At 39.9% G+C, this 24,885-nt stretch overlaps 1 protein-coding gene across 4 annotated transcripts in view; it reads left to right on the top strand.

Annotated features, from left to right (window-relative positions):
* Positions 1 to 24,885, top strand: part of LOC109402218 (leucine-rich repeat flightless-interacting protein 2) — a 445,842-nt gene that overhangs the window by 345,969 nt on the left and 74,988 nt on the right. Inside the window, exon 1 of one of the 4 annotated variants that reach the window (XM_062845226.1) lies at positions 5,969 to 6,333. The exons of 2 other annotated variants lie outside the window; for them this stretch is intronic. The gene's annotated coding sequence lies outside the window, so the exon portion shown is untranslated. Of the gene's footprint in view, positions 1 to 5,968; positions 6,334 to 16,656; positions 16,834 to 24,885 lie in introns of those variants that run through there. One more of the 4 variants, XM_062845227.1, reaches the window with a different exon arrangement.

Here is a 24,885-nt window from a genome sequence, read left to right as displayed (position 1 = left end):
TGTAGATCTGTAAGCTCATACACCAGAAAGTTCTTGGATTTATTGAGCTTTGGTTTATAATGAATGATGTTTTCAAGCTTTGGTTGTTCGTCTGAACGATTGAAAAAAAAAATAAGGTAGTGGGAGATTGGGACCAACTCCACCACCAACAAATTGGAAAGCGACTACTTTCCCAACCTAAGTCTAATCCATTGCTATCGAATCCATCGTCTCTCCGGGATCACCAGAAGGTAGTGCTTCGAAGAGGGGCTAGTGCAGTTTGCACCCTCAAGTTAAGCTGCCTAGTCTTGCAACCACGGTCTTCGTGACTTTCTCTTGTAGGAGGACACCAAGGTATGACGCAGGGGTATTTCCAGCAGTCGAGTTCAACTTCAGGGAACCTGTATGACCTACGTAGCCGGCTCCCGAACCCTGAGACCCCTTTTGGTTGTCACTGTAGCCACTCCTTGAATTCACGCGCTGCCTTCCTCTCTGTAGTTCCACGGCTATATGAGCGATAACCAATAAAACGGCATTCCAGACAAAAACATCCACTGAACAAGATTGTCCGGAGTCTCTGGAAAAGATTATCGGGAGTCGTGTTTCCACCACAGATGGCAAGTAAGTCAGCGATGCCGACGATTGCCATTCCCACCGGGAACTTCAACCTCAACACCTCGTCGTACATGACATTCCATAACACCGGATGCTTGATGGAACCGGGACTCCTGAGGTTCGACCTACCTCTGTGTCGTAAACTTGTTCTTGATTCTGGAAGTAACTTCCGAGAATCTTGAACAAGCACCCGGGTATACCAGACGCAGAAGCGCATTGGCAATAGTCACCTAACTTGCGCTATTAGGCACAATCGGTGAAGTACTAGAATTGAGGTAATGAGTTGGTTACCCAAAGCTTTGCTCAAACAGCATCAACGTAGACAAGGAATCATAATACCCACTATTTTTGAAACATTAAATTGCGGAAACGGAGAATTAACCTCCTCACCATACCAAAATTCAGCTTATTACTTCAATTCTAGTACTTCACCGATTATGTCCTATTGAACGCGTTCCTTAGATCCAGAGTCACTACTGCACAGTAGCGAATACCCTCTTACGCTGGAGCTCTATCTCGGTGGTTTTTGTAACCGACAGGACAGCGTCTACGGTTGGCCTCCACTTCCGGATGCCGATTTGGTTACTCGAGAGACCACTTACACGCTCGGTGTGCCTCAACATTGAGGATGATTTTATCGAATACTTTGCTCGCCGCAGGGATCAAGTATATGGGCTTACATGTCCGGGTGGTTTCCCAGTCTTTGGCAATAGGACCAAGCCCTGCCACTTCCAAACCTCTGGGAAGACTCCCTCATCCATGCTCGTCTGCATAGCAAATCAGAACATCCGGAACTTTGTCCGGACCTGGTACCTCACCACTCTAAAGGATTTTACAATTACCGCAAGTTCCTCTTAAGTAACCCTCTCCACCTTGTCGGCTCCAGTCCCCGGTGGCTCTACGAAAGGAAGCCAAGGACTCGGAACATTACGCGAAAAAAGCCCTTCGATTATCCTCTCCAGCATCTCAAGTCTTGCCACCTCACTGTAGACATTACCCCACGATTTTGTACGCACTCTGGCGGAGACTCTCATAGTAAGCCTTTTACTTGCCCTTATTACGGACTTTGGCAGCCGCTAACACCATCTATCGTTGATCCTCCTCATCAGTACATGCCCGCTCCATCCGTTGTCGCCTTGCCCGTAGATAGGTGCGGCGCAAGTTCAAAATAGCTTCAGCCCACCCGTAAACACCCTAAATACATCGTCGTTGAAGCATGATATCTTCGACCTACGAGGGCTAGGCCTTAGCCTAGTTGCCTATTCCTCTTGCCGCTAACTGCTGCTGTTGTAGTCGATACTGTAGTGAACCGGGAAATCACTGTGACTGTCCATGCCATCGTCTGTCCTCCAGTTCGAACTACTTGTTGTCAGGACCAATGTTAACCAGATTGACATCTAGCTTGGCTGTACCTCTAGCAGGATCTGACCTGCTGGTTTATAGAATTCAACGGCCCAGGTATTGAAGTCACCCGCTACGTCTGGCCTTCGCCCTGTCAGCACGGCCGTCAGCATCTGTGTGAACTGTTTGATCGGCCACTGCGGAGGCGCTACAAAAGAATACCACGGCCCTCGGTGCGGCCACGAAGCCTTCGTAAGAAACAGACACTAACTCCTGGACGGAGTATTTACTCGTCATATCGCCGCCATTTTGGATCCATTCGTGACCCAGTTGCTGTTACCGACTGATATTCGTCCCTTACTCAGCGACTACCTGACACAGCGGTTGATGGGCAGCGTCACAGTGAAGTAGTTCAGGTTCAGCTGCGGTACTTGGCTTCAGCTGAGCAGCTAAGACTCTCTCAACTCTCTACACTTGGGAGGATTTGTGCAGCCTTTTGCCTTATGGCATTCATCTCCACATCGCCTACATAGCTTACTTCTGCCAGGGCCTTTACAGTCACTTGACTTGTGTCCCGGCTCAAGATACCTGAAGCAAGACTTCAGCGAACATACCGACCAACCCATCTTGAGCTTCCCTTCTTTGACTTTGACGGACTTGTTAGCGTCCGCCACAGATAGCTGAAACAAACCAAGGCCACCTGTGCCCCATCCGGGCCTTTCCGGAGTTGAACGGCTACGGTGGCTACTTGCACCTCGCACTATTGCCTTGATGAGCTTTTCCGCGTCGGTGATGTCATCTGCGTTCTTTATCTTCAGAGTCGTAATAGCCCTTACCTCGACACCCTCACCAAGGATCTCTTCTTACAGAATTTTGTAGACGGCGCTCTTGCGGTTTTTATCGCGCTTGAGCTCGAGGACTATTTCTCCTGTAAGAGTACGTCGAATACTGCGTACGTGGGCTCAAGACCTCTGAATACTTAGGTTCGTCCGTCTTGATGACGAGGGCGTCCCCTTCTCGCACTAGGTACCTGCCCTCCTACCTCTCCAGCGTCTGTAAGCTCCTGATTCTCTTTCTTCTCATTCTTCTGCCTGTCCACTAGAGCTCAAGAGGGGTCCTTGACCTGCCCTAATTTATGGTGGCTAAGGCCTATCCAAGGTCACAACCTTGAGCTTCGGGTTTAAAAACCTCCTACGGGCGCCGACTGGTAGCTCCACACCTGACGGCTGCCTCACATGCTTCTGCAATTGCTTGTTACAAGCAATCGCATCTGGCGTACTCTTCGGGCTACCCGCGAATGTGAAGGCCTCCGTATGGGTAGACTTTTGCGCTCTCAGCTTCACGAGCTCCGCTGCTACCGCAGTTGCTATGAGTTTATCAGGGTTCTATTTGGCCGCCATCATTGACCTGCGAAGTCTCAGCAAGGCCTACTTGAAGTCCGAGCTGATGTTTCACTTCGAAGAATGCCCCACGAGTAGCACGGGAAAAATGAATCATCTCGTCAGAACCCTGCATTATCGTGCCCCCTTTGTAACGCTTCTTATGCGATAACCCAAAAAAAGGGATGTATGGATCGTAACGCTAGTCGTAGCGATATGATCCATATATTCCTTTTTGGGTCTGTTGAGGCTCCTCCCCTCCCCATAAAACGTTTCGTAATGTGTGTACGGTACCTCATGGGCTCAGGGGCGTATCCCACAGTACTCGCGTGGAACGTCGACTTAGAGAAGAATTGGACAAAGAAGTTGCAGTACAGGATCCTTGACGGATGAATTGGTTGCAACTACGAAGGACAGGACCCATGGGAACGATAGGCGATACGAGTCAACTGAATGACTACTAGCTGATCAACGGACGTTGGCAAGCGGCGGAGATAGATTAAATCCAGGAGGAGCTTGTTTCTAAATTTTAGTTAAAAGTAGATCGGTGGACAAGAGGAGCTCAGAGATGAACGATTCTGGACGATGCTCGGAATATTGTAGCTTGTGCAAACCTTCGAGTTAGTCCACTTGCCCAAAGTTTGGAATGAGGCGGAGCTTCAAGTCAGTAGGAGAGGAGCGTTGTTCGAAGGTGGCGACGCTAAGGAGCAGTGTTGGTAAAAACTCAAATTCTCAAATCTCATGGTTGAGTTGTTTCACGCGCGATTCTTGACTCGCCAAACTCACCGCCGAAAAAATCATGCATGAGTTGACTCATGATTTCACTCATTTCTTTATTTCTTGGTGTTCTTAATGTTTACATCGAAGTTTTTAGGATTGTATGATAGATCAAAAGCAAATCTAGCGTACAACAACATTGAATGCCGTTCAAATTGATTTGGATTCGTTTTACAAGCGAACGAGATTTCGGCGCTTGAGTCGTGAGTGCGAGATTTTGCATGAAATTCTCGCGCGTGAGAAAACGATTCAGAATCGCGTGCGAGTTTGCTCACGCGGGAGCGGTTCATGAGTGTGCTTTGAGTGTGAGTTTACCAACACTGCTAAGGAGGAGTGTTGGAACATAGGTAGCGTTGAACGCTCAGGTAGCGTCAAATCTTCAGGGGCTAGTTGGTAGTAGGGTAGCGAACCACTTGGGAAGCGGCCGGTATTTTGGGCACTCTTCGCTATAACTCAGTCAATTCCAAACCAATTGACTTGAAATTTTGTACACGGCTAGATACTATACGTATCTCATCGCGTTCCAAAAATTGCGTCAATTAGTTCAGCATTGGTTGAGTTATAGCAGAAAAGTGCCCAAAATAGGACCCCTGCTGAGATGGTTCCACTTCTCTACTCAGATGGAAAGTGGCTGCCACTTTTTCTTTGTGATTTAGAAACTGTCGTCGATCCCTGCTGTGGCCTAATCCCTGGTTGATCATAGTGGAATATCTTCAACACGTTTTACGCTGTATTCCAACGTTCCTCCTTAGCGTCACAACCTTTGAAATTTCTCCTTACTCCTAGTCTAGGGCAAGTGGCGAATCTACGAAACTTGCACAAGCTCTGCACCAATATTCCGAGCTCCGGTCAGACCCGTCAATTTCCGAGTCTCCTGGCCACCGTACTCCTCTTTGTCCTCAAAGTCTTCTTGTCTTCCGAGCTCCTCCTAGTACCAAGCTCCTCATCTAGCTCCTAACGTCAGCCAGCAGCCATCTAGTTGATCCATGTGGCCTATCTCTCTAAGGGGTGTTTCCAAGTCGATCGTTACATCCAATGTATGCTTCTAAGGAATCCGTTCTCCGCGATTTATGCAGTCGATTCTCTTTCAGATCGTTACGGGCTGTGGAACACGCTCCTGGGCCCACAACCTGTTGGGACTAGTCCACCAAGACCATGCAGCTCATACCCAGGTTAGCTCTACCGATGGACGCATTCTCGGAGTACATGTTGTAATTTTCATGGAAAATGAATTGAAAATTTACGAAATCTTGAGCGTCCGCCGAACTGTTCCTTTTATCTTTCTTCTATGAACCTCGTTAGTACATGTCCTTTTCATAGAACATTAAGTTATAACTTGTATGGCTGAAGATTTGACCAATACTTCTGGAAGTACTAGGAGATATTGGAGTCCGTTAAGGTCAATAATATATTTGTGTACCCTTTATGAACCTTGTGAGTACATGGCATTTCTATAGAATATTAATTGATAATCTGTGATCTCAGTAGATCTGAACTACATCAAAATGCTGGAAATTCCTTCGGAAAACTGAAATATTACACAAAATATGTTCTTCTAAATGATTCAGCAAACCGTGTCATTGAAAAAGTGTAACAAAATGTAAAAAAAAACAGAGCTAAACAATCTAGTATTTTCGTGTTTATAAGTTTGCTAACACTAAGTCAAGGAGCCTGTTTTCGACATCAAATTTTATTAGATCTGATTCGCAAAATCTTATCCTGGAGAGTTGGTCAAAGTGTGTGCGAACGCTTTTAAGCGTGTTGAGGCAGCAGCGAGAGAGCCTCACCAGCGAGCCTTGGCTTGTCGTTGTCGGACTTCACCAACCAGCTCACCAGCCTGTAGTCAGTCAGCTAACTCTAGCTTGTGTTGGATGGAGGAGCCATTGCGTGGCTGTTTCAACCCGTGCGCGCTGCTCAGTTAGTTTCTGTTTGTTTTGCAGACGGTTCGGTTCGGAACGCGTGCGCGCCATCGCAGGAGCATCGCGCATTTTAAATAACCGCGTGGCGGCGTCCGTCGTCGTCGGTTTGGTAAATTTTTCATCTCGATCGCTGAAGCACCCCGAAATAACATAACCGTCGCGGTTCCTAGCACTTATTGGAGAGTGATAACGAGCCGAGCCCCGCGGGGACAGTGAAGATCGCGCGATATTTGCGTTGCGGATCAACATTAGTGCAGAAAAAAAGTGTGATCCACTTAACGACAGCATCATTATTGCTAGTTGAACGCCAGCAGGGAGTGGATGTGAGTGGAGAGGGTAATGGAAGAAGAGGGGTAGTGTAGTGCAGCCATCCGATCGCATCTACAACCGATCGATGACATGAACGAGCAAATCATAATTAGTTCGGTTGATCTGTGCGGTTTTTCGTCGGAAATGAAGAAATTGTATATCGAATGGTATGGTAGTGCGGTGAATGTTTATGCGAATAATTGAGTGACAAGCGAAGAAGAACGAGCACGCAGAGACGGTGTGGTGCGAAAATCAGAAGAGTCTCTTGGATACAGTATTGGTCAACACATTTGAGCAAAGTTCACTTTTTCGTACTAATTGATATTTTTGGTGCGCTGGATTTAAGTTACATATTAAGGACTCATATAGCCACAGAGGTCTCCCGTTTGCCTAGTGGTTAAGGCTATGGATCGCCAATCCGGAGACGGCGGGTTCGATTCCCGTTCCGGTTGGGAAAATTTTCTCGACTCCCTGGCCATTGTGTATCATTGTAGTTGCCTCACAATATACAAATTCAGGCAATGGCAGGCAAAGAAAGCCCTTCAATTAATAACTATGGAAGTGCTCAAAGAATACTAAGTTGAAGCGAGGCATGCCAAGTCCCAGTGGGGACGTAGAGCCATAAAGAAGAAGAAGAAGAAGAAGAAGATAGCCACAGCTATAAAGGTGTGGGTATTCAGCATGACTCCGTCAATTCCCGGTCGGTAAAGGAACTTTTCGTAACTGAAATTTTCTTGACTTCCTTTTGTATAGAGTATCTTCGTGTCTGTCACACGATATGCACATGAAACATTTACATTGTCAGAGAAAGCTGCCAGTTAATAACTGTGGAAGTGCACATAGAACACTAAACTAAGAAACATGATTTGTTCTAATGGAGACTTTACGCCAAGAAAAAGAAGAAGAAACACATTATTACAAATTACCCTCCTTATGCATAAGGGTAATTTTTGGCCCAAATCGTACACTACGCCAGCCCTGGTTGGCAAATTTAACATACCTGTGAATATTTATAACTTTAGTTTGCTTCAGTTGAAATGTTTTTTTTAGTAGACATTTGGAAACATTTAGGATGTTTAAATCGTGTTGTTCAATAAAGTACTTACCTTGGGTGAACTATCAACCCTTATTTATTTAATCAGAGATTTGTTTTTCATAACTTGTATAGAGATTTCAGTTGAAAAATTGATAGAAATTCTTGACAGTTTACTATGGCCAACGTTTCTGGCATGGAAAAGTACAAACTGTAATTACAAGTGCCTATTGTTATGTTCCTTCCTAGAAGAATTTTTAAATACAACTTGGAATGAATTCCTGAAAAAAAAAATACAATAGAGAAATCCATAAGTGAAATTGAGACATTTCTGGCTGATTTAGGGTTAAAAGGATTTAAGAGTAATTGAGGAAATGATATAGAAATTTCCAAAAGCGACTTAAGATTTGTTTTTCAGAATGATGACTATTCATAAAGTTTACTCAAGAATGATGAAAAGTCAAATGGAAATTCTCTGGAAAGATTTATATACTAAATTTCTGTTAGAATCCCTGAACCCCTGGAGGAGTATCTGAAGGATTCCATGGAAGAGATTCTGTAGGAATTCTTGATTTCTGAAACAATTTCATGAAAGAAATCTGAAGGAATTCTGAAAAAAAAATCCAGAAGCAATGCCTGGAGGATATCCCTAGAAGAATTTTCGATGGTTTCCCTAAAGAATTCCCTCAAGAACCTCTGTAGGAATTCCTGCTAGAATCTCAGCAAAAATTTTAGAAAAATTTCTGATAGAGCACCTGGTGCAATTTTTAGAGGAACTTCTAGAGAAATCTGGAGAAATTCTTGCAAAATTTTCTGAAAAAAAAAGTCTTACAAGATTTTCCAGTTATCAACGGAGGAATTCCTACACGAATTCCGGGTGCCATTTCTTCAACAATCCTTGGTAGCTATCCTTTCAGGAAGCTCCTGTAAAAATCCCTGGATGCATACCCAGAAAAAAAACTATGTAAAAATCTTTGAAGAGACTTTTGCAAAAATCTCTGAGAAAATTTCTGCAGGCAAGGCAGGAGGGATTCCTGAAATAATCCCAAAGGAATTTTTGAAGTAGTCTCTAATGAACCCGTAAAGAATTTATTGCAGGAACCATTGCTAAATTTTCATCCCTGAAGGAACCCTTGAATGTATTTTTGAAGAGAAATTCTTAGAAGAAGCCATTGTGCGTGAAGCAGTTCTGAGAGAAATTCTAAGAAAAAAAATAATAGAAAAATTTCAAGAGAAATTCGTGGAGGAATTTCGGCAGGAACCATTGAAAAAATAATCTGAAAATTCTGAATTACGAGAAGTATTCCCCCAAAAAAATCGGAAGGAATTCTTTCAGGCGACTCAGTCTTATCTACTTATATTGACTATTATATGAATGAAATGAATCACTACAGAAATCTCTGAAGGAATCTTTGACGGAATTTCTGACCGATTCTCTGAACGAATTTATGAACTACTGAAGAGACCTTTACAGGGATTCTTTGAAGAATCTCTTGAGAAATTTCACGAGGATTCTTTGGACAAATCGCAGAGAAAAATGCCTGGGGGAATGTCTGAAGGAATACCTAGAGGAATTTTGGGAGGAATATCTGAGAAACATCTGCAGAATTTCTTACAAAAATATTTGGAAGAATTTCGAATAGAATCCCTGAAGGAATACTTGATGGATCTTCTGTAGGAACCTAAAGAGGAAGTTCAGCAAGAATCTATGACTATATTTCAACAAGAATCTGTAAAAGATTTCCTGTAGGCATAAAATGTTGTGAGAAATTCCTGTATTAATACCTGAAGAAAACCTTGGAGAGAAACCCGTGACGGAATTCCTACAATCCGAAAAGAATCTCATGAGACATTTTAAGAGACATTCTTGGAGAAATCGTAATAAAACATTCCTGGAGAAACCCGCGAAGGAGTTTCTTGAAGAATCTTCTGAGAAATATCAAAATGAGTTCCTGGAAAATCGCTCGATCAATTCGGGTGGCGATTTCTAAAAAAGATACTTGGACCAGAATACATTTTAAAGAAATTCCTGGCAGAATATTTAGGAGAATTGCTATGAAAATGTCATTTTTGTAATATTCTTATTAACAAAATTCGTGGAATAAATTTTCGAAGGTGGGTTCTGTCGAGAAAATGGAAATGGTGGAATCGGAAAAATGTCCTGTCATTTTTTTTCCATAAAATTCCACGACATAATCTAGAGTGGAAATTGGACCCATGATCAATTTCTAGAAGAATCACTGCCACTATTGAAATTGCTGAAGAAATCCTTGTTAGGATTCTAGATAAAATTCCTAGAGAAATCCGCGGAGGAATTGCTGAAAAAAGTTCTAGGGGAATAGAAATGCCTGAAGCAATACCATGTGATATTCCTGTAGGAAATCCTTTAGCGATCTCAAGAAGAATCCCCAGAAAATCCATAGAGGAAGCTTTATAGGGAAATTTATGCATAAGGCATCTATAGGAATTCCTGTCTAACGAAATCCCTAGAGGGATCCCCGGAGAAATTCCAGGATGTATCTCCAGTAAAATTTCTGGAAAAATCCCACCTAGATTTCTTGAAAGAAGCCTGAAAAACTCCATAGGAAAACTCCTGAATAAATTCCTGGGTGAATCCGTGGAGTAGCTCTAGGGGAAGTTCTTGGAGGAATCCCTTCAGAAATTCCTGAATACATCCCTAGAAGTGTTCCTGTAGAAATTCTTGTTAAAAGTCTTGCAAGAACTCCAGCAAGAGTTCCTGGAGCAACGCCAAAAAAAAATGTGAAGGTTTCCCAGGAGGAACTCCTGAAAAATTCCCATAGGAATCTCCTAGAAAAATCCTGGAGGAAGTCCCTAAGAAATCAGCGGAAATTCTTGGAAGAATCCCAACATAAATTTATGGAAAAGACGCCACGAGAACTTCCCAAGCCCCAAGAGGCATTTCTGAAAGAATTCCTAGGGAAAGTCCTACAGAAAATCCTAGATAAATCTACGGAGATTTTTTGAAGAAATCTACTGAAATTACATGATTCATCTCTAGAGGAGTTCCTGGTAGAAGTTCCTGGGCAAAGTCCTGCAGGAATACCAGCTAAAAATTCTGGAGGTATTCCATCAAGAGTTTCTGAAGAAATCTGAAGCAAATCCTCTGGCGATGTCACAGGAAGAATGCCTGGCAAAATTCTTTGGGAAATATCTGCAGGAATTGCCATATAAATCCCCGGAAGAATTCTTGAAGGAAGTCCCGGAGGAATTCCTGAAGCAATCCCGTACCCTGCCTTGCGACATGTCAAAGCTCACGATTTCGCCTACAAAAACTCTAGAAGACATTCCGAGAATTTTTTGACAAATTGGGCATTGGCCACTATCAGAGGGTACTCCGACAACCGTTTCTTCTATGGTATCATCAGTAAATCTTATGAGAATCTGCCAGGTAAATTTTAAATATTCTTCCAGTAGTTATTTTGAGATTACACAAGGGGTTGCTTCTGGAATTCCTCAAAGTTTCTGGGATAACATTTCGTTGGATTCCCCAAGGATTTTGCTTCGGGGTTCCTTTACTTAATCTTATGTAAGTTTCCTCAATGGTATTTTTCTATGTAATGTACTGTGATTCCTTCAAGAACGTTTCTGGCATTTCTGTGGGGGTTTCTACAGAGTTCCATCAGTAATTGGAACTCTTCAAGGATTAATTCTGGGTTTTACCTTCTGAATTTGGCATGGGATTCTTCACCCACATGTTCCTTTTGATATTCCTCCAAGAGTTCTTTCGGAGTTTTCTTCAGAGGTTTCCAGGATTTTTTTTTCTTTGATTTAGCAATTCTTTCTGAGATTCCTTTTTTGGGATTCTGTCAGGAGTGATTTATGGTATCCTCCTTGAAATCCTGCTGGAATTCAACCAGGGATTTCCTAAGGAGTTTATTCTGGTGTTCCTCCAGCACTTCGTTCTACGATTCTTACTGAAGTTTTCTCTGAGAATCAAGGGGACGGCAACCTATTTTTTCACTATGTAATTTGACAGGTTGGATTGTGCCTCCTTACGTGGAGCATAAATTTATGCTCCAGCCAAAATATTCACCAACACAGTCGTGAAATTTGAATGTTTACCTTTTTACGAGGGATATTGGTGCAAAACGCTTGCATCACATTGGATCTCATAAAAGTGTTTATCATGAACTTTCAATTTGAGAGTGTCAATATTTAGGTTAAATTCCTACAGAGAGAGGGAATTGTTTGGGAACGTTCAAAAATTACGTCCATCATTTGGGGGAGGGGGGGGGGTCTACATAAGTGTGACAGTACGTGTATTAGGTATAGGGAAAATGCGTGACAGTGGGGGGAGGGGGGGTCTAGAATGCCCGAAAAATTATGGACGTAATATTTGAATCTTCCCTTTGTGAAAAGACAGACAAAACCTCTTTTCGCAAACTTTGTTCGCCAAAGTGCATTTTTCCTTATTTTCTCCCGCTGCTGTATTGAGTGAATGTTGGTATTAGTGAGCTCTGGTTGCGCATGATAAGCGGCAACAAAACCAGATCACCGTAGCACCCCCGTGCTGAGAATCCAGCAGAAGTGCTTTACGTCCATACCTTTATTCTTGGATTCCTGCAATTGCTTCTGCTGGATTCTAGGTTAATCTCCAGAGGGCATTGTTAGAAAAATCCCAGTTTAAGCTCCTATAGGAATCCCTCAAAGAATTTTTGGGAGAATTCCAGGTGAAAGGTATCCATAGAAGAATCTGGAGGAAACCATATAAGGTATACGTGTAGAAATCCCCAGATGGAATTTCTGTAGCATTCTCCAGCAGGAACACCTGGAGATATTCCTGGATTTTCTGGACAGATGAAATTTCTGAAAAATCCTCTGTCAGAAGTATCTGGTAGACAGGCGTGTCCGCACTAAGCGCTTGAAAACTCTGCTCTTTGGGCCATCAAGCACATTATAAATTAGAAATCTTTTCATTTTATCAGATAGAAGGATGTTGAAATATCCTGAATGTCATCTCGAACTGTTAAAAAACCGTACCGCCAAGCTACACGGGCCGTTCAAAGTGAAATTCATCGTAGTGTTTTACCCGGGTGAAAATCTCTTTTACGCGCTTCGTATGGTTTTTTGACAGTTACAAATGACATTTAGGATATTTCAACACTGCCGTTCTACGCCCGATTGTCCCATGTTATATGGGAATCCCATATAACATGAGACAACTATGCGTAGAACTGCAGAACATCCTTCTATCTGATAAGACGGAACGATTTCTTATTAATTATGATTTTGATGGTGTAAATTGAAAGATCAGTATTTGTGCGAACAATGTGGAATATTTAGGAGAATCCTTTCTGCAACAATATTATGCCTAAGAAATTTTATAGTCACAGTAACTATGGCAACGGCAGCCAGGAGGAGAGCAAAGGGTAGTTCTAGTAGGGCACCAAGCGATCTCAGGGGCGTTTCAAGGGGGTTCCAGGGGATTTCATGTGATTTCTGGGAGTACCAGGAGATCTTAGGAGCGTTTAGGGTTGTATCTGAGTCCTTTCAGGATGTTTCAGTGGATTTGAGGGTCCTCTCAGAGTGCTTCAGGCGGCTCCATGAAGTCTCAGTGGCGCTCCAGAGGGGTACAAGGGGTTTCAAAGAAGTTTCAACAAGTCACTGGGTCATTTTAGTTTAGGGGGTTTTGGACAGTGAGCCGTACAGTACTTTTTTATCGCAATCGTCGCGTCGTAATGCTGGGCATTGATTTCCGAAGCAGACCTCAGAGGTGTTTGGGGTTTGAGAAGACGTTGCAGAGAAATTCAGAGGATTTTCGGCGGGTTTTGGAAGCGTTACAGGCGATTTTGGTGGTTTCGGAGGGGCTCAAGTGCGTTACATGAAGTTCGAGTGGATTTTAGGGGCATTTAGGAGGTATTTCAGGAAGCTTCAGAGCTGTTTCGGTGGATTTCAGAGGTATTCCTGAGGCGTTTCCGGGGGTTTCTGAGGGTGTCAGATGCGTTACATGGGCTTTGAGGCGGTTTAGGGGGATTTCAGAGGCATTCCATGAAATTTCAGGGGATTTTAGGTGGGTTACAAAAGCGTTACGCGGGTATTTTCTGGAGTTTCGAAGGGTATCAGGTGCATTACATGGGATCCTATAAGTTATATGGGATTTTCAGAGACCTCTCCAAGAAATAAAAACTTTGAAACTCCTTTGGAACGCCCTTAAAACCTCTATACTCCCATTGAAATGTTCTTGAAATCCCTGAAATCCAATTGAAATCCCGACTAGAAAAATCTATCAAGTTTATAACACATTGTGTCATGATGTTATAAATTTTTTATATAATTTATTATGTTATAAACTAGGTGCAGGATGATGTTAAAATAACAAAAATTGTAACAAAAAGTACACCGGTCTAATCAAAATAATAACCTATTTTGTTATGATCTGATCAATATTATAACAAAATATGATATAAGTTTTAGCTTCAAGAAAACTAGTTCCTATCATAATTTGATACAATTGTACAAAATGATTTTTCTAAATGTCAAATAATTGAAACTAAATTATTTCACAATGAGTTATTAAACAACATTTATAACGTAATATGATATAATTGAGATGTAATATTTTTAAACCCCAAAGATATTAAAACTTGATTATATCACAATGAGTTATAAATATCAGGGTTTGTTATAATAATGTTATATTTTTGTTAGAATCTTCTAGTCGGGATGCCTTTGAAACCCTTCGCTTTGAGGGTGTTTCTGAAACCCATCTGATACGACCCTGACCTCAAATGTCTCGAAACGCCCCTGAAACCTTCATAATCCCATTAAACGCCCTTGAAATAATCATAATGGATTTGAAATGCCTCTGTAACCCTTTGCAACGCCTTCAACCCCCTGAAACGCTCCTGAAATGCTATCAAACGCTCCTAAAACCTCTAGGAACGCCCTTAAAACGTTCCTGAAGCCCCTGGAATTCTCTGAAATTCCTCTAAAATGCCTCAAAAAGTCCTCAACAGCACTTGTAATGTCCACTTGTAAAGATTCCTAAATCGCTTTCAAAGCTCTTTGAAACGTCCCTCGAACTATTGAAATGCCTCTGGAATCCTCGTAATCCGATTAAAACCTCCTGAATTTTCTTGAAACAACTTCCTGAAACGCCCTGAAATGCTCCCGAAAATCCCTTGTAATGCACCTGAAATACTATCAAACGCTCGTAAAACCTCTGAGAACGCCCTTAAATCGTTCCTGAAGCCTCCGGAACTCTCTGAAATTTCTCTGAAATGCTTCAAAAAGGCCAAGAAACCACTTGTAATGCCTCTTAAAGGTTTCTAAATCGCTTTTAAAACCCCTTGAAATGTCCATGAAACGCCCTCAACACTGTTGAAATGCCTCTGGAAACCTCGTACTGTGATCAAAACGCCAACGAAACCTAACGGAACACACCCTAAAGGTTCTTGTATTTCCTTGAAGCATCCTCCTGAAACGCTTCTGATGCCACTTGGAACCTCTGGTTTTAAGCTCTCTGAGAACGTTCTAGAAACCCCCTTGGTGTTATCTCATATACCCCCATTTGGCGAGACTACAATTCCAGTCAATAACTGCGGAAGGGCCCATATAGCCGATGTGGTTAACGCACCCAAAGTAACATTTTGGTGACCAATTAGTCTTGTAGAGGTTCTGGGAACCGTCAGAAAACGTTACATCTTTTATTTAAGTTTTATGGTAGTTCGTTAAGAACCTCTTCTGGGCCATTTGACTAAGAAATGTTACTTGGGACAGGTATTCAGCATGACAATGCTGAGAGTGGCGGGTTCGATTCCCGGTCAGTCCAAGAACTTTTCGTAAAGCAAATTTGCTTGAATTTCTTGGACATATAGTATCTTTGTGCCTGCCACACGGTACATATGCAAAATGGTCATTTGTGAGGAGGAAGCTCTTAGTCAATGTGGAAGTGCTCATAGAACTGTTGAGCTGATCTGTGAAGCGGGCGTCCCCAGTGGAGACGTTACGCCAAAAAAAGAAGTACCGTCAGTGGGGGTGTCATTGGGCAAAAATTTCATAGTCCATCCCTTTGTAGGTCATTACAACAATATTTTAGCTCAAAATCAATGTTGAGTTCGGTAGACACGTTCATTTTTATACTGTTTATGATTGTTTAAAGTATAAATGCTTCAATTTTAATTTTGACAATAATATAGCCAAATTGAACTTGGTCCAATTTCACCCCTTCTAGGGGGTGACATTGGGCCAAGCACTAAAATTTACACAGAATAGTTCAATGTGAGGAAATATCGCTTGCGAATCAAAACTAGTGAATATTAAGATGCTTGCGCACAACCTACCAGTGTCTAGTCACTTTAAAATAACATCACAGACAAACCAAACGTGAAAGTTTGACTATTTTCATTGTGAACGATCAATGATTCATTACAATACATCCGCAATCCCTTAAATATAACTCCAATAGCACTCTTTGAGAGACGAAAATATTATTCTTTGTCATCTGCCTAGAAACTGACATGCGTGCATTTTAATTTTGCATGAATTTTAAATAAATTTCTAAAACAAAGACCGCATACTGCATAAAATAATGTGAATACTCTCAGTTGTTTTAATTCACATTTGTAGGGTTCTCGTACTGACTGCCTTGCTTTAATATGGCCCAAAGTCACCCCCAAAATGAACGATTTGCACTACAGCTCGAATAAATAAATTTTTCATGCAAAATAGTATACAAAACCAAGAAAACTCATATAACTTTTCAAAACAACTGCTTAATATACCTAGAAAACAGCAATTCGTTACATGTCCGGTGTTCAGCTGTTTTCTACTGGGGAATTTAAAACAACGATTTTGTACAGTACGCTTAACCATGATGAATACATCACGTTTTCTTAATGGAAAATCAACAACATGTGACTTTTTTCTAAAGCGGATGGTCAACGCAAGTTATATTTACCATGTACTATCCACTTTTTGATAATCACTTTAACGAATGCTTGTATTTTGAGTGAAATAATTTTCTTGATTTTTGGCCCAAAGTTACCCCCCAGGCCCAATGTCACCCCTACTGGCGGTAGTAGAAGAACTGTGGAAGCTACCATAACAGCAGGCTCACAATCAGTATTGTTCCGGATGCAACGCAAACAAGAGAAAATAAAAAGACTCAGATTTTCGAAGTTATTACCCATACATAATCGATCTTGTTACAAATGTCTTGACCAATACTGTACAGGTGTCGATGCGCATTTAAATCCTACTCGTTAAGGAAGACGTCGCCTCTAGTCGTCGTTCGCTGCTAGTGACATGGTTCTGTGAATACTATTGCGCGCGGAGGGCTGTCGTAGACCTAGACCCAGAGAATGTGCTGGTTGTAGTACGACGCAACGAAGACGCGGTTCGCGCGCTCACACACGCTCGCTTAGGTATCGCAATTCGCAAACATCACCGCGCCGCCGAGGAAAATGCATTCAATTCGCGCTCCAGATATCGGATTACCCCGTGTGTGTTGAATTACAAAGTGAATATCTTTTTTCGCAAAATAAGTTTGCTTGCGTAATTTCCAGTCCAGCCGCAGTCAGTGCAGTGGGGAAGTGGAAGTGTGCTGCAACAGGTGGGGGGAAGCCTTGCCCGTGGGTGATAACAACTGGATGGAAGAAAAAGTGCGCTGGGGAAGTTGTTAGGACTGCGGGAGAACGTTGCCGTTGGTTGCTGTTTGTCGTCTTCGCGATGTTGGTAGTTGCCGTTGTTGCCGCTAAGTGTTGTCTCTAATCAGTTTATCAATATTTGGTTGGCTCAGTTTATAATCGAGATGATAAATATCCTCTCTGGTGCGGTGCTAAGGCGCCCTAAGTACAACGTCTGCTAGTGCTCTAAGTATTTAGATTGGATCAGACGAAATACAATTTCACATGCGTGTTAGATTAAGCCATTTTTATTTATTTTTTTTAAGCTGTTTTAGTCGATTTAATAATCTTTTTTTCTAAATTCTTTGTACATATACCACTCATTCGTCGTTGTTTTGTAATTCAATTTATTTGAATTTCCCTTGTCCTTTCTTTAACTCCTAAACTACCAAGGGTCCAAAAAAAGTCGGAAGTCCAACTTTGACAAGGCATTTCTCGGCCGTTTTTCAACCGATTTCAAAACTTTTTTTTGCGATGGAACCGGATGGGTTTCAAGATCATCGTCCAATTGAAAAAATATAAAATAGATGCGTCTACCCAAAGTTATTAAGCAAAAGGCACTTCCTAGTTTTTTTGAGAGCGCATTTTTTGCGCACATTGATCAATAAAACAAAATTTAAAGCGATGACATATGGTTTTTTCGACTCTAAATCATGCGTGCAGCTGGAGTGAATATGTTTGTGCAAAATTAGTGATTTTTCAGTACACTGATAATTTACCTTACTCAAAAAACTGCTAAAATACCCTATTTTTCACATAAAATAAGCAATAAATAAAAATTCAAAGCGATGACATATAGTTTTTTTGGTCTTAAATTGTTCGTAGGACTGTACTCGACATTTTTGATGAACAATGAAAATGTTCTAATTACACTCTTATTTTGTTTTACCCGGAAAACTACGAAAAATCCATGCTTTTTACACAAAGTAGTCAACAAAACTAAATTTCAAACGATAACATGTAGTTTTTTAGCCTTGAAATGTTCGTAACACTTTTTGGGGGACATACTTGAAGAATAATAATGATGTTTTCATTACACTCAAATTTTGATTCACTCAAAAATCAACGAAAGTACCACATTTTTCACGCAAAGTTCTTAACAAAAATAATGGCTCAAAATGCAAAGTAGTTTTTTACCTTTAAATTATTCGTGAAAGTGTACTGGACGTTCTTGATGAGTAATAGTGATGTTTTCATGACACACTTAATTTATTTTACTCGAAAAGCTACAAAAATACCATAATTTTCATACAAAACAGTCTATAAAACAAAATTTAAAGCCATAACATGTAGTTGTATAGCCCTAAATTTTCCGTTACAATGTACTGAACCTGTTTTTGATAAAATGTTGATGTTTACATTACACTAATATTTTGTTTTATAAAAAAAAACGTACGAAAATACCACAAAAAACGAATAAGCCAAAATTTAAGGCAATGATATGTAGTTATTCAACATTGAATTTATCGTAGTAGTTAAGTGGATTTATTTGAACAATCCTAGTAATTTTTTATTACACTCATATTTTATTTCACTCGGAATACTAGGAAAATACCACATTTGGCACACAAAGTAGTCAACAAATAAAAATATAACACAATGCATTCTGGTTTTTCGGCTTGAATTTTTTCGTGAAATGATGAACATTGAACAATAGTACCGCCTTCATGACACTCTTAATTAATTTTACCAAACAAGTTTTTAAAATACCATAATTTTCTTACAAATTAGTCAATAAAACAAAATTTAAAGCAATGACATGTAGTTGTTAATCTTAAAATTTTCCATTGGAATCTAGTACATGTATTTGATAAAATTTTGATGTTCACATCACATCCACGTTTTGTTTTACAAAAAATCACGAATGTGCCATATTTTTCACACAAAATAGCCAATAACACAAAATTCAAAACAAACACATGCAGATTTCTATTACTGATTTTTCTGTACCAGTTTCAGGTTATCTACTACCTGAAAAAATACAAGGCAAACCGAAAATTCACCAGCGTTTTTTTTATTTGTTTTTATTTCAGTCCATTTGCGTCTCCTGACCATGCAGTAGCAATCACCAAAAAATAAACGGAAATCCCGTGAAAATGAAAAAAAAGTTATGAACTTAACTAGTTTCCAAAGTTAAGGCTAGGTTGTGTGTCTTTATTAGAGAGATTTTCAACCTTCTCTCATTTCTGTTTCTTGGGATTCCTTTTCAACTTCCTCTGGGAGATTCTTTCGTATTCCTATCGACGTTTTTACTCTAAATTCAAACAGTTCTTTCCGGAAAAAATCCTGGAGAATATTGCAGGATTTCTGAAATCCAAATATTGTCTCCTGAAGGTTTTTATGAGTATCCTATAGATTTTCTTCCAGAGGTTTTCCCATATTTGCTCTCAGAGTCTCTCGTTGGATTTTTCCTCCTGCGTTTTGCCCAAACAAATTTTCGTGGAATTTATTCTCTTTTCTCCGGGAATATACATCACATGTTGTCGTAGAATTTCTCTTAGAGTTTCTCTCGGAATTTCTCTAGAGGGTTTTCCGCGATTTCTTCCGGTATTCCTCTTGATACTTATCCATGAGATTTTTCCGGGATTTCTAAAGTTTTTACAGAAACTATTGCTGGGATTTTAACTGAGGCTCCTCCCGGATTTTAAAGGAGTTTTTCACGAGTTTTCTGAAGGAATTGCTTCTGGGATTTCTCCCGAAGTTTTAGGAAATTTCAATGATTTTTTCCTAGAGATTCTCCCCGGATTTCTACAGAAGTTAAATCCGGGATATTTTGTAAAGGTTCTTGCGAGAGTTTTTTTTAAGTTTCACCTGAGATTACTCTCGGAGTTTGTGCTCTAGAAGCAGAAATACAGAGCTCCAAACTTAAGCATTTTGTATGAAAATCGGTCAATGCGTCCAGTACTGTACTTTTCTAGAAGTGTTTCTCGGAAAACCTCATGCCTGAGATAACCTACAAAATTCATTGTTGTAAATAACCGGAGACATGTCGGAATGAATCCACGTGATTTTTGCGAGAAATTATGGAATGAGGAACGTGAGAGAAACTTCAGAAGAAATCCTGAGAAGAACTGGGAAATCTCGGAAAGCTCTGGTAGGAAATATTTAGAAAATTCATGAACTCTGAAAATCTCTTAGAGAAATCCCGGGAGAAACTCCGGATGAAAACCAGCGAAGAAATTCAGGAGAAATATCGGAAAACTCTTTGGCAGAAATTCCAGAAGTAGTTATCGGAAATCTCTAAAAGTATTGAAAAAACACGGAAGGAACTATTAATGGGAGCAAATAAAAGAAAAACACTTTGCATGGGAACTAGGATGGAAACTTGAGAGAACTGGAGAAAGCCAGAAAAAAAACTTTGAAAATGCTCCAGGAAGAAAAAATAAGAGATTCCTGAAAAAATATGATAATATTCTAAATGAGTCCTTGGAGAAATTTATCAAGCAATCGCTAGAGGAGTTTCTGATGAAAACCCAAAGGAATAACACACGGAAACATTTCAAAAGTTTTCTAAAAGAATTCCTCGAGAAATAGAACCCCTAAATAAATTCTGCATGAATCCTTGATGTTTTTGAAAATATCCCTGAAGGAATCTCTGGAATATTTTTGAAAGATTTTCGAAAAGAACCCACGACAAAATATTTTGAAAGAATCTTTGAAAGATATCATAAAATATAAATGCCCTTTTTGGGAAATTTCTGAAAAACAAATGTATATAGAAGAGTTTCTGATGCAATACCGTAAACGGGGTAGCTTTGATAGTTTTTCAGCAAATTTCCCTTACATATTATTCCATGTATTTTCCCTGTTTTAATAATTTTAAAACAAGTACTGGTGTCTCAGTTATAATTGCAATGTTTGGACAGTTTTAATTGTTTGTATTATGTTTTCATATGCGCGAGAATCACATTTTCATTTTGGGAAAACTTTGACAGTGCTCTGACAAACATATTTAATCCCAAAAAATATTACAGATTGCAACGCAAAGAGTATCAACATGATGGGAAAAGCCGTATGAAACATGTTAGGTCAATTTATTGTATCAAAACATGAAGAATATTATAAAATTATAAATAACAAATTGAGTCAGTACTCCACCTGAGTTGAAATTCTCAGTGCTTTGAGCTATCAAAAATATTTATCTGTGTAAAAATATATTTTTTACGGTCATCAACATGTGACTATATGCTGCGCATAGTAAGTTCTCTTTATTTGAGTTGTTTTTGATTTTTTATAAACAAATTTAGAAAACAACGAGTGTAATTGAAAGATCACTATTATATTATAAGATATCAAATAAATCTAGTACTTTTTTACAAATAATTTCATGGCAAAAAAAACTATAATGCATTGACTCCAATTTTTATTTGATGACTACTTTGTGTGCCAAATGTGGTATTTTCCTAGTATTTTGAGTGATATGAAATATGAGTGTAATAAAAACATCACTAAGGTTGTTCAAATGAATCCACTAAACTACTACGATATATTCAAAGTTGAAAAACTACATATCATTGCTTCTAATTTTGGCTTATTCGCTTTTTTGTGGTATTTTCGTACATTTTTTTTTATAAAACAAAATATTAGTATAATGTAAACATCAACATTTTATCAAAAACAGGTTCAGTACATTGTAACGGAAAATTTAAGGCCATACAACTACATGTTATGGCTTTAAATTTTGTTTTATTGACTGTTTTGTATGAAAATTATGGTATTTTTGTAGCTTTTCGAGTAAAATAAATTAAGTGTGTCATGAAAACATCACTATTACTCATCAAGAACGTCCAGTACACTTTCACGAATAATTTAAAGGTAAAAAACTACTTTGCATTTTGAGCCATTATTTTTGTTAAGCACTTTGCGTGAAAAATGTGGTACTTTCGTTGATTTTTGAGTGAATCAAAATTTGAGTGTAATGAAAACATCATTATTATTCTTCAAGTATGTCCCCCAAACTGCTACGAACATTTCAAGGCTAAAAAACTACATGTTATCGTTTTAAATTTAGTTTTGTTGACTACTTTGTGTAAAAAGCATGGATTTTTCGTAGTTTTCCGGGTAAAACAAAATAAGAGTGTAATTAGAACATTTTCATTGTTCATCAAAAATGTCGAGTACAGTCCTACGAACAATTTAAGACCAAAAAAACTATATGTCATCGCTTTGAATTTTTATTTATTGCTTATTTTATGTGAAAAATAGGATATTTTAGCAGTTTTTTGAGTAAGGTAAATTATCAGTGTACTGAAAAATCACTAATTTTGCACAAACATGTTCACTCCAGCTGCACGCATGATTTAGAGTCGAAAAAACCATATGTCATCGCTTTAAATTTTGTTTTATTGATCAATGTGCGCAAAAAATGCGCTCTCAAAAAAACTAGGAAGTGCCTTTTGCTTAATAACTTTGGGTAGACGCATCTATTTTCTATTTTTTTCAATTGGACGATGATCTTGAAACCTGTCCGGTTCCATCGCAAAAAAAAGTTTTGAAATCGGTTGAAAAACGGCCGAGAAATGCCTTGTCAAAGTTGGACTTCCGACTTTTTTGGACCCTTGGTAGTTCGCGGGAGTTTTTACCCCCTCGGTAGTTTAAGTGTTAATATTAATGAATGTGATAAAATGCAACGTATTTTTTGAAATGCTAAGATATGGGCGAAATGAAGCATTTAAGGTATCTTCATATCGTTTCCTTTAGATTTTGCATTCCTAATGTCCCACGTTTACATTCAATAAGCAAAGTAAATCTCGTTCGGCACCGTATGATGAAATCCTCCTATTTGCCAGTCATATCCACCAAGTCTTTGCGGTGGCAATAAAACGACGATGAATCAATAATGAGCTTTGCACACCTGAGGCTGTTTTTAACTTTTGAATCTCGTTAAAGATCAGCACTACTCAAACACTCAAAGTTGTTTAAATTTATTTGGTTGATCTCCCTCAAACTTCAGCCGGTGCCTACTCAACAACGGAATGACACATTCCTATGGGCGGCGGAAGGTTTTGGCCGTCGTGGTTGTTCTGTGGGACCGGCTGTCTATACCTAGGTGATTCCAACCCGAAGAGCAAGAAAGACCATGCCGAAGAGGAAGAAGCCTCACGCTGAACACCGGAATACGATGACAGAGTTCTTCAGGTTTTCTGTTGGTTTCGCCTCATACTCGTCGTTGTTGTCGAGTTCCCAAAGTGGTGATGACGAAAACGATATGACTAATCGTGGGGCGTTTATACGCGGGATGCATTTCTCGATTGAGTCATCCCGTCAGCGGAAGCTAACGACCCACAGACGACATGTGCGCGACAAATGGATTTAAGATGGTTGATCCATACAGCCCTGTGTGATGTCAATTCATTTGCACGTATGTTTTCGTGGTACGATTGTCAACCAAAATTTAATCAAAATAATAATAAAAAAATAAAAAATAAAATGAAAAGGAACGACTCTTCTACGTTGAGCACCTGGGTTCGAATCCTACTTCCACCGAATGAAAGTTATCATTTGGAAGGAAGTAAAGCCGTAGGTCTCGAAATAAACTAGCCTACGGCTAAAAACCTTGTCAATGCATATAAAAAAAATAGACGAAAAAAAAAAACAGAGGTTCCAATATCCCAAGTAATCTAGTACAATTGTGTAAACTTGAGAACACTGTCTGAAATATCGTCTATCTATGGATTTAGTTATGTTTGTTTCTGTATTCAAAATATCGCTTTCAAGTTTATCTAAAAAGTGAAAAATTCTGGAAAAACTATCGCGATTTGCAAGACAAGCTATTTGCTTATATTTTGTTCCATTCGTGGAAACCAGAAACAATTATAATAACACGAAAACAGACGTCTCCGACCCCATACAGCTCTGGCATTCTGACATAACAATCAACGTTGGAGACGACGGACTAATGCAAAAAATAGCCCCTAACACGGCCGACCAACAACAATGCGGCAGCAGGCGTCAATGTCAGTCAGCCAGCCAGTCCCAGTTTATGCCTTTATATGCTAAAAAATAAAACAGAAACAGAAACGCGCTTATGGTCGACGGTCGTCGGTCCGGTGCCGAACGCGACGAGAACCGCGCGAACTAATCGTGGATTGTTTCTGCGAGGTTAACCTGAATGGACATCGACTAGCAACACAAATGAAAGCAGAAGTTGGGGTAAAAATTAAAAAAAAAAGAAAAACATTTAATTGCTTAGACCTAGATGGCAACCATAAATTGTCATGTTACTTCAATTGTCATGTTACTGCAAATGTTAGAGTACATGATGTATGATTTAAATTTACAGAGCATATCATGTAAATTTCTTAAAATTACACGGTTTTTTGTGAGCTTCATATGTCATGAAAATTTTTTATTTATTTTTTTTCATCACAATGATTCAAGTTGATAGAAACACATCAGAATAACTTTTGCCCCACTTTCCTCTACACCTGGGGCGAATGACAGAAGAATTCACGCTTTATGGTCCGGTTAGGCGTTGAATAATGATTGCATGCTGCTGCCTTTGAGCAGTCAGGAGAGGTTGACAGAGGACTGTATGAAGTTGGCCAAGAAATTTAAAACTATTTTTCTTACGCTACGCTGCTGCTAGTTGTGCGAGCATTCTATTCTATTGAGCAAATCGCACAACTGCGCGAGAAATGCCGCGTCTTGGACCTGTGCACCTACGATGATGCTGGCAAGCAATATGTTGTACACACAACGCAGCAGATGCTGTTTTTGTTGACATAGGTGGCGGTCGGCGGGGGAATGTGTCAATATAGTGTGGTGCGCTCAATTTGTGGACTCCATTTAGAGAGGAGCGTCATGTGCAGGCGATCGGGAGATCTTTAAGAAACTTTCTATGGTGTGTGGGTGGAACGTGGCCGGATGAGTAATTTCAACGACGT

The sequence above is a fragment of the Aedes albopictus genome, chromosome 1, assembly GCF_035046485.1.
Source record: "Aedes albopictus strain Foshan chromosome 1, AalbF5, whole genome shotgun sequence".
In the NCBI taxonomy this organism is placed as follows: domain Eukaryota; kingdom Metazoa; phylum Arthropoda; class Insecta; order Diptera; family Culicidae; genus Aedes; species Aedes albopictus.
The sequence above is the reverse complement of the archived record's forward strand: the minus strand, read 5'-3'. Positions and strand labels throughout refer to the sequence as shown.